Raw genomic sequence first — 10,186 nt, forward strand, 5'->3', positions numbered from 1 at the left:
CATTGCCACAGCTTACAGCGCAAGTGAGCAAAATAAAGGAGAATATCTCCTGAATCAATGGAGTCTTAGAAACTAACTGTAAATTCCATTATTTTATAGATGATAGAGCTAAAGCCAGCTCAGCCTCTTAGCCTAGAAAGGAAATATAATTATTCCAAATTCATTTTGGTGGTACTAACAGCATTATTAGTTCAAGGCTTTTTGATTGTGCCCTAGTTCCTTCTTTTATATAAATTAAAATCAGCCTACTCTAGGAGAGGATTCTTTGGGAAGTGTTTTGGTTTGCTAAAGCTGCCAGAACACAATATACCAGAAACGGAATGGCTTTTAAAAGGGAATTTATTAAGTTGCAAGTTTACAGTTCTAAGGCCATAGAAATGCCCAAACTAAGGCATCCAAAGAAAGATACCTTAACTCCAAAGAAAGGCCAATGGGTCCAGAACACCTCTGTGAGTTGGGAAGGCATGTGGCTAGGTTGATGGGTCTTTGGCTTATTGTTGCAATCAGCTTCCCCTGGGGGTGTTTTACTTCTATGTCTCCAAATATCTGGGTCTTCTTTTGGCTCTGAAGCTTTTTCCAGAATGGTTCTCCCCAGTAAGTGATCCCATTCACAATTGTGTGGGTCACATCTCCATGAAAACAACTTAATCAAAAAGATCCCATTCAGCAATATTGAAACAGGATTAAAGAACATGGCTTCTCTGGGGTACACACAGTTTCAAACCAGCACAGGAAACTTCTTTATTAACTTCCAGAGTACTACCTTTGGAGTGGGACCTATCAAATTGGGGACTTCTGTATTAGGCCTAAGAGCTCCCTCTGAGTTCAAGTGGACAGTAAACCTCTCACCTGTACTCCGAGTTTCTCATAATTTTTTTGACTTGAGATTAGATGATGCATATTTTTCTTAAGGCTTTTCCTTCAAAGAATAAGAGAGATTTGAATGAGATATGCAGGTCATCTCAGTCCTAGACTGCTTGTTAATATCATCCCTTACAGACTTTTGATGCAATCCTGTAATAGAGTAGAAAGAGGATACATCAGTTTGGAGACACAAAAAATGGGGCAGTTGTCACACAAAGTCACAGTCGGGTTTAAAACCAAATTCCCTGGCTTCTAATTCATGTAAAGGGCTTCTCTCCCTCTCTATCCTGAGCACCTGAGTTTACCTAATACCCACATGCAGGCTTACCAGTCCCAAGACTAGAATTAGGCCTGAGAGCAGTCAGGAACAGGAAAAGAACCGTATGCATGTGTTTTCCATTGAGCCAATCTTGTTGCTGAGCTTTTGTGTTTGGGGGAGTCTGATTTAACACTTGTAACTAACTTCCTCGCTTGACCCCAGTTTTCAAATATCTCATTTTGCACCCAGTTTCCTAGTAATATAGGCTTTCTGCTCTGTTCTTCAGTGACCAAGTTTCTTGCTTAGGACTACATTCCTCCAGTTTTCACTATATCTCCAGAAACTGTTGCCAGACTCTTCTAAGGATATCCAGACTACTCTGGGAAAACTGGATGTCCATGTGTTATCTGCCTGCCGCTGCTTGTATATGTACTCTGGGAATTGGATTCAGTTTGGAACTTGGTCAGTGTATGGATGTATACACGCATCTTGCTTGCTTTTTCTATTGTAAAATGAATGATGCTTTGAGGTCTACCCTATGGTTGCACTCATATCCCCATTTACTAGTCCCTAAATGATCACTTCTGTATGTCTTCCATGCCCCACACTGAGCTCTTCACTTAGCTCTATAGGTCTTTATAGATTCTTAGCCATTTTCCCCATTAATCTGATACTTCCTCTGGCTTCTTATTCTCAAATTATAAAATCTTATGCTCTTTCTGTGTCTTGTACATAGGAGGCAGAAACCTAGGGCATCAGTGTAAATTCTGGGGATAACTTTGGGTTCCAGATTTCCTTTTCTCACTATGGATTATACAGCAGTGTATCTTTCAGAACTGTCTGGTCCCTGGCTTCTTTTTTTCTTCTTTTTTTTTCTATCTGCTTGTTTCTTTTTCGCTTTCATAATATTCGCTATTCTCTCTTTTTTTTTTTTGCATGGGCAGGCACCGGGAATTGAACCCGGATCTCCAGCACAGCAGGCAAGAACTCCATCCGCTGAGCCATTTGGATATATGTGTTCTCCCTTTCTGATAGTTTGAAGAAAGTTTAATAGATGAACAAAACCTTTCAACACACAAGAAATCCAAGTGCTATAAAGTACTCTTCCTACATTCCCCTAAAGCTAATGTCCTCCCAGTCACCTGGAAATCCCAAAGGGAGAGGGAATTTGGATTTTCCAAAGAAACTGGATTAGGGCAATTAAAGCAGTAGGCTATCTCCTTGCATTGCTTTTAAGCTCTGTCATCTCAGCTGTCATTAGCCCAGTTTCAGCCAAGAGGTGGCAGATCAGACATCATCACGTGTTTCACGAGGATCTGCAAAGTCATAAAGCAGCCCCCACCATGCCCAGTCTATACCCAGGACTCCTTCAGCTTATTTCTGAACCTTAGACTAGCACCTGAATGCTCTGTGGGACAAACAACTTGATATCTATTCAATAATGATTTCAATGTTTTTATTTTTCTGTGTGTACATTCTGCACCCACTTAACCCTTAGTGAGCAGGGTCAGAGTTTGAAACAGCTCTTTGTATACCCGGAGCCTTCCACATTCAGGGTCAGGTTAATTCTGACAGCTGTTAATGGAGAGGTTTGGTTACCCATACTGTTGCATTTATTCGTTCTGCTTGAATTAAAGTAATGTGTGCCTATATTGGTTTCCTCTTCTGGATCATGAGCATCTAGAAAGCAGAGGTAACTTTAATTATTATTTCAAGTATCTCTGTATCTCTCTGTATTTAGCACAGAGGCTGGGGCAGAAAAGAAGCAATATATGATTTCTAAATTCAATTGATGATTGGTTAGGTTGCCTCTCAGGCATTATCCCTGTAAACTAAGTGGAGAAAATCTTGGCCTAATTTCTAAAGAATCTGTCACATATTATACCCACCATTAGTTTAAGCAATACCACATCACAGTGGAAAAGAGCCAAGCCAATGCCTGAGGCATAGTAGGAAAGTACTTAATATTTGTGGAATGAATGAAAAGACCAGAGCTTCTGCTTTAAGACCGATTTGCATAGCAGGGTACGAATCCAAAGTAACTCCTGGGGAAATGTAGTTATTTGTAGCAAATATGGTAAGGGGTCTCAGATCACCCATGACTGGTGGAACTTGCCCTGGTTTGAGATTCAGTGTTAGTGGCTTCTAGTTATAGCTCCTTTGTAATCATTTTGTAGCCTGGTTCTGCCAATTAACCTCTCTAAGCATCCTTCAGGATGGATGAGAATAGCAGTAACTGTCCCAGCTCCTTCACAGGTCTGATGTGAGGATCTATCTAATCAGACTAGATAGTGCTTTGCTAATTAAAGGTGTTGCACTGTTGTTCTGGGGAGGGGGTGCTGAAATCATTCCATTTTCTTAAGACTGGGAATTCCTTGGCCTATCTCAGGTCCGTTAAACTTATTTTCTGCATCCTGAGAGATTTTACCTGATTATTTGCCTGGGGCACTTAGGAGTCTGAGTCATACCTCTGGGCCCGCCTTGTCCAACCTCAAAACTTTACAAAAGAGAAGACTGAGCTCCAGAACAAAAAGGAACTTGCCCTTAGCCATATATAAGTAGTGGCAGAACCTAGGATTTCTGACTCTTGAAAAGCCAAGTTCTTTCCCTCTAGTACAGCTCTAATTACACTCTCTAGGAAACCACCTCTACTCTGGGACTCCCATTTTTATTACACTCCACTCTTAAAGTCTGATTGTTGTCTGGACAGTGTTCTTAATTATTAATGTTCAGTTGCCAGTTATCCAAGGTTGCCTTTTCCATGTCTCTCTGGGGACTTGGGCATCCAGAGACAGAGTGGACAAGCTGGTCACACAGAAATGGGATTGCTTTTCTGGGCACTCATTTTCTGCTTATCTGCGGGTTTTGTCTCTTCAACTCACAGGTGAGAGTGAAGATTTGATGATCCCGTGGCCCTGATGAGTGATCTGCAGCAATCTGGGCAGGGTGACCCCAAACTTGATCCCTGCAGGCCCCTCAAACTAATCCCTGACTCGTCTTTCCCCTCTCCCATCTCAGGAGGTCAGGCAGTAAGGTTGCTGACGTTGGTGTGGGGGTGGGAGCAGGATTTTGAGCTTCCCTCCCTGTCAGCTGGTGTCTGTTTTCAGGACAGATGGTGGGTGGTGACGTGGCTCTATTGTCCTTCCTTGCCTGCCCTGGAGGGAGATTTCCTTTGCCAGCAAACGTGCTATACTTCCAGAGGAAATGGCATCTGCCTCTGAGGACAGTTCCAGAAGGCATCCCTACCCTCTCCCATCACATCCTTCGATCTGTAAACAACCCTGTGCTCCTTTAAGGCCCAATGAGGAACCACTTTTTCTCAGTCTGCTCTAAGGACCGTAGCAAAGGAACACTGAAGGAGTCACTAAAGTTAGACATGAGGAAGAGTATTTTTTACATAAAAATTATTAGATATGACTTAGTGATCTCCAAAATTGAAATTTAGAGCGATAATCTAAATCTAAATCTGCTTACCTACTACATGACTCTCCTTTCACATATACTTTTCCTCTGCCCCAATACTCTGATATTTTTCCCTAAGATTGTTCAGTAGCCACCCTACTTTTGGAAATAAGAAATAGAAAAATACTTTATGATGGCTTTCCTACAGTTCAGTGTTGTTCACATGTTAGTATGCATTAGGCTTGCGTGGCATGTGCCTGTGGGTATGGGAAGGGTGGGACATCTTGCTAGAATGCAGATTTGAGAGTTATATGAGCAGATTCTTATGTAGAAGATATGGCTACCCTGGAATCTGCATTGTGGTAAGAACCTCAATGATAATAAACTTTGAAACTTTTATTGGGTTTTTAGACAGAGATTACTCACTTAAGAAATTTAAAATGTATTTTGGGGAGAGAAGAACATGAAGAAAAGTTTGGAAGGTTCATTGTGAATGGAGGGTGGAAAAGAGGGAAGAGACCTATAGGGAGATGAGAGAAGAGAAGGGGAGATGCTGGGAATTAGAAAGCCCTACCATTTATGCAAAAGGAGGTCCAGGAGACTTAAGAATGAAGAATGAGTAGGAGGAATTTGGTGGTCCTATCCATTGTGAAAGTACCTAGGAAGCAGAGCCACTTCAAACTATTTTTATTAAAATTTTCTTTGGATTAAGCTAGAGTCAAAAATAAAGCAGAATCCTCTGGTTTATGACAACTGTTGAGCTTAAAGTCTGGAACTCAGAATCCCTCTGTGAGACAATGTGGGTTGTAGGGCCTTGAGATAACCCTAATCGTATGCAGCTACAGTAATAATAGTGATAATAATAACAACAACAATAGTAATAATTTGTAGACTGGTATATCAGTTAGGGCACCAATTTGATTACTTTATTAAAAAAAAATTGTGGCTTAAACGAGATAGGTTATTTCTTCCTTATAATAAGTCTGGAGAGTATGACCAGGAATAGTACAGTGACTGCATGGTAACCAGAGACCCAGGGTCCTTCTGTCTTGTTTTCTGCCATCCCCCAAACTGTAGCTTTTGTTCATAGCCAGGATGGTTGCACTAGCTCCCTGTAGCAGAGTGACATTACAGCCAGAAGGAAGGACAGGAATTGTGTGTGGCAGGAGCATGGGGGTGAAAGGGAGGCAGAGAAGAAGGAAAAGGTGGGCACAAGCTTGCTTTTAAAGAACATGACCTGTAAAGTTATGCATATACCACTGACCTGAACATAGTCACATGGCCATAAATAGCTGTAAGCAATATCGAGCAACCACGTGACCAGCTATACCTTCTATTCTAAGGAAGACTAGGAAGACATATTGGAAATTTCAGTGGTTTCTGCCACAAACACTTTCTGAAATTTAACACACAAATCATGTATTATTATCAGTGTGAGACTAATAATATGGTCAATATTATTTCCATTTCCACATGAGAAAACTAGGAGTGCAAGTGACAAGTGGCAAAGCTTGGCTATGACTCAGGTCTTTTGATTACAAGTTTCTTTTTCTTTCCACCATACTGAGATGTAGTGCATTAAAGCAATGAGAAAGCAGCACTCTCTTGACCTGCCTGATTTTAACCAATAACTAAATACAGCTCATATTCCTCCAGGGACCTTCAAATTTAAGGAAACACCTTTCACTCTTTCCCCTATACTCCATATTCCCATCTTTCCAGACCTGGTTGGAGAGAGATTTCTAGATTCCTTGCTTTGAGCTTGGCAGCTGCCAGGAACCAGAAGTCTACTCTTGGTTGTTATTTTAATGCAGGTTTGGGGAGCAGACTCTCAGTTTAATCCTTGGCAGATAAACTAACAGTAGAGAGATTGTGAGTTATTTACGGAGACTTGCTGGCTGTAGGAGATTGGACAGTTGTTAATCTTTTCAGCTGAGGTTGGGAAGCCCATTTTAATCAGAATTTGTACAGGAATAATCCTTTCTTTAAATTCTGGTCCAATCCCTTCAATAATTGCAATCAGGGCAGTGCTCTTTGGAAGACAGTGTGTTAATATGGAATTTAAAAGGATGAAATAGACAGACAGAAATAGTCCCATAAAAGAAATTTCACTCAACAAGAGTTCTGTACAAGGCTCTTAAATGACTTAAGGCTCCCATGGCTGAAAGACCATCCTCCTCCATTTTTCTAGGGAAGACTTCTTTGAAATTATTCGACATGTGACACTGGAAAATAATAACCAAAAATAAAGACCATAATGACTTTAAAAATTTTTATTCTAAGAGCATATAAAAGGAACAAAAATTATTTTATACAGGTATAAAGAGAGGACTTCTTAAGGTGTATTGAGTTGATTCCTTTGAGAAACAGATGCAAAGATATGATTAGACAAGCAAGAGATTTTTCTTGAGAAACGCCTATGAAGGATAAAGGAAAGGGAACATGAGTAGGCAGGGAAAGCCCTCAGACCTTGATGCAAGTCTGATACATATGAAAAGAGAGGGGAAAGAAGGAGGACTGGGCCATATGAGACACAGAGTATAGCATAGGTCTAAGAAAGTTCCAGCCATGTCAATGGTGTGTCCTGAGCCGAAAGTGCTTGCTAGAGGAACAAATAAAATTCTTTGCAAAATTCACACCATGCTTAGTCATTAGCCAGGAGGAAGACTGCAATACTGTGGCACTACCTGCATACACAGAGGTGGATGAAGAGGAACCAAAGTTCCCTGTAGCAGATTTTTGCAGAGCTGAAAGCATGGTCTCATGGCCACAGTATCTGAGTTCTCTGCTGTTTGATCTTGGGGAGCTTCCTTTCCTATCTGGGCTTCCATTTCCTCATCTATAAAATAAAGTGACTGTGGCTAGATGATCTTTAGGTCCTGTACACCTCTTTCATTCTCTAATTTTATAAAGAACATCAACTTTGGATCCCAAAAGGCTGTGTGTGTATGTGCGTGTGTGTTGGCAGGGTGGTGAGGAAGGGGTTGTGTGCAGAGAAATGAGTTAATGGCTGAAAGGAAGACAGATTATTCTGTCAGGTGACTTCTTTCTTTCTCTGCCCTCCCCCTTTTCTCTTCTGGTGTTCCAACCTGGGCTGATAGTTGGGCTGGCCACAGCTTCAGCCTAATCTAATCTAATCTATCAGAGAGGTAATGAACTATAAAAGTGTGGATTCAATTACAATTAGAGAGGAGTTTTGTGTTGGCTGGAGTCTGGCGCTAGCCAGAGAATAGAAAGTCAGGCTGAAAAGGCCCCATCTGTGCTAGCAAGGTCTGCTGCTAGGAGCTGGACAAAACCTTACTGAGCACAATAAAAGGAAAGAAGAGCACCCATATCAATGATTTTTTTTTTTAGGGGAAAAATCCTAAAGATTCCTTTGGGTTTTGTCTTTTCTCAGCATAGAGCCAGAGGAAAGGACATTTTCTTTCAATTTCTTACTTGGATTCCCCTGGTAGAACCTAAATATACCCAGAGCTTTCATGAATCTGACTTTTTCCTTCTCTCTGTAAAGTTCCTGGCCCCTCAGTCTCTCACCCAACTTCTTTTCCTTCTTAAGTGGTACTGATTTAGGCAATGGAGTGGCCTGTCCTCTGGATTTTGAGAAAAATCTCTCTCTGTTGGAACCACAAAAATTCTGCCAAAGAGCTTTGTGTGCATTTGCCCCTACTGTAATACTGCAGTCTAAATTGTACCATCTTGTATGGTCTGGCTAATTGACATTTCTCTTGTTTTAGTTTGCTAATATCAGAAATGGGTTGATTTTGACAGAGGGGATTTATTAAGTTACAAGTTTACAGTTCTAAGACCGTAAAAGTGTCCATACTAAGATATACAGATAATGATACCTCAAGAAGATTCAAGAAAGGCCAGTGGCGTCTGAAACACCTCTGTCAGCTGGGAGGGCACATGGCTGGCATCTGCTGGTCCTTTGGCTTCTGGTTTCAAACAGCCTCCCTAGGAACATTTTCTTTCTGCATCTCCAAACATCTCTGTCTGTGTTGGCTCTGAGCATTTTCCAAAATAGTTCCTTCTTAAAAGAGTACAGTAAGCAGATTAAGACCCACCTTGAATGGGTAAGATATACATCTCCATGGAAACCACTTAATCAAAAGATTCCACCCACAATTGGATGGGTCACATCTCCATAGAAACAACTTAATCAAAAGGATTCCACCCAAACAGTAAGTCTGCCCCTTCAAGATTGGATTAAGATAAAGAGCATGGTTTTTCTGGGGTAAACAACAGCATCAAACCAGCACATTCTACCCTCTGGACCCCAGAAAGCCATGTTCTTTCCGGATACAAAATACATTCATTCCATTACAATATCACAAAGCCTTAAACCATTTCAGTAGTATAATACAATAAAATAAAATATAAAGTCAAAACCAGTATAAAATGTCATTAAATTCAGGTATAGGCATGGTCTGTTTAATGCAGAAGTCTCCTCTGGCCAAGGCCCTGTGAAAACTCAGAACAAGTTATCTGCTGCAATATATAAAGGAGGAAAAGTCATAGAAGGACAACAGGGCTCACTGGACACAAACAGCTCCAAAAATCTTCAGGGCAAACTCTATTAGATTTCAAAATCTGAGAGTCATTTATCATCCTTGGGGCTTGGGAGAGCACCAATTCCACCCTCTCTAAGGGTTTATACAGTGGCCCTGTTATCCCCAAACTCTGGAATGAGGGTTGCAACCTTGGGCAACTTTGGGGAGACCACCTTTTTCTCAGCTCCATCCTCTCTAAGCATCAGGGCAGCACCTGGGCTCACTGTCATCTCCAGGGCACATGCTCAACCCCTCAGGACTGTAGGGTGGCAGCAAGGCTCCCTCAATCCCCAGGGGCTGTGCTCCACCCTGTCTGAGGCCTGGGGCATGAAAAGTCTACCTGAACATTGAAGTAGGAGGCCCCCCTCTGCCTCCAAGGCAAACTTACTCTTTCCACATGGATGGGTGGGTCTGCTTTCCAGGACTGAGATTTCTTGGCTTCAGACTTTAGCTTCCATGGTTCTGCCTTTGAGGTAATTTTCCTTCCATTTGTCCCTTTTTCATCCAGACTGGCAGTGGTTCTGCTAACACGGGTCCCACAAGAAACTTGTGAGGTTTCCGTGCAGTATACATGTTTCATACCCTTCAGATAATAGAACCATCCATAATTCCTTTTTGGATAACTCCACTTCCAATCTGTATTTTTCTGAAATGGCTGACTGGCTCTATGTTTGGTTAAATACACACATGGGGCACTATTCTCTGCAGTCTCCCTTCCTGGAAGCCCAGAATTTTCCAGAACATCAATTTCTGGTTTCTTTGTACCCAACTGCTCAGCTCTCAGCTTCCCCCTTTCCTGTTGCATTTCACTATAAGCTGCAAGGAGAAACCATGCTGTACTTTCCATGTTAATTTGGAAATCTCTTCAGCTAAATATCCCAGCTCCTGGCTTTTAAATACTCCCTTCCATCTAACATCAGTACTTAATTTTGCCAAATTCTCTACCACTTTAAAATAAGGATCACCTTCCTTCCAGTGTGCAATGGCACATTCCTCATTTCTGTCTAAGCCTTATTAGAAATATCTTTAGAGTCCACATTTCTAATGACAGTATATGTAAAACATTCTAGGTCTTTCTTATTAAACTCCCCACAATTCTTCCAGGATCTGG

At 41.4% G+C, this 10,186-nt stretch overlaps 1 long non-coding RNA gene across 1 annotated transcript; it reads right to left on the minus strand.

The window, feature by feature from the left end:
* Positions 1–268: 268 nt before the first annotated feature.
* On the minus strand, positions 269–9,593 carry LOC143689999 (uncharacterized). Its single transcript, XR_013178988.1, has 3 exons — positions 9,464–9,593; positions 8,371–8,555; positions 269–1,014 (listed from the first exon to the last, which is right to left on the minus strand). It is a non-coding gene; the product is annotated as an uncharacterized LOC143689999 (long non-coding RNA).
* Between the last annotated feature and the right edge of the window lie 593 nt (positions 9,594–10,186).

The sequence above is a fragment of the Tamandua tetradactyla genome, chromosome 7 (genome assembly GCF_023851605.1).
Source record: "Tamandua tetradactyla isolate mTamTet1 chromosome 7, mTamTet1.pri, whole genome shotgun sequence".
Lineage (NCBI taxonomy): Eukaryota > Metazoa > Chordata > Mammalia > Pilosa > Myrmecophagidae > Tamandua > Tamandua tetradactyla.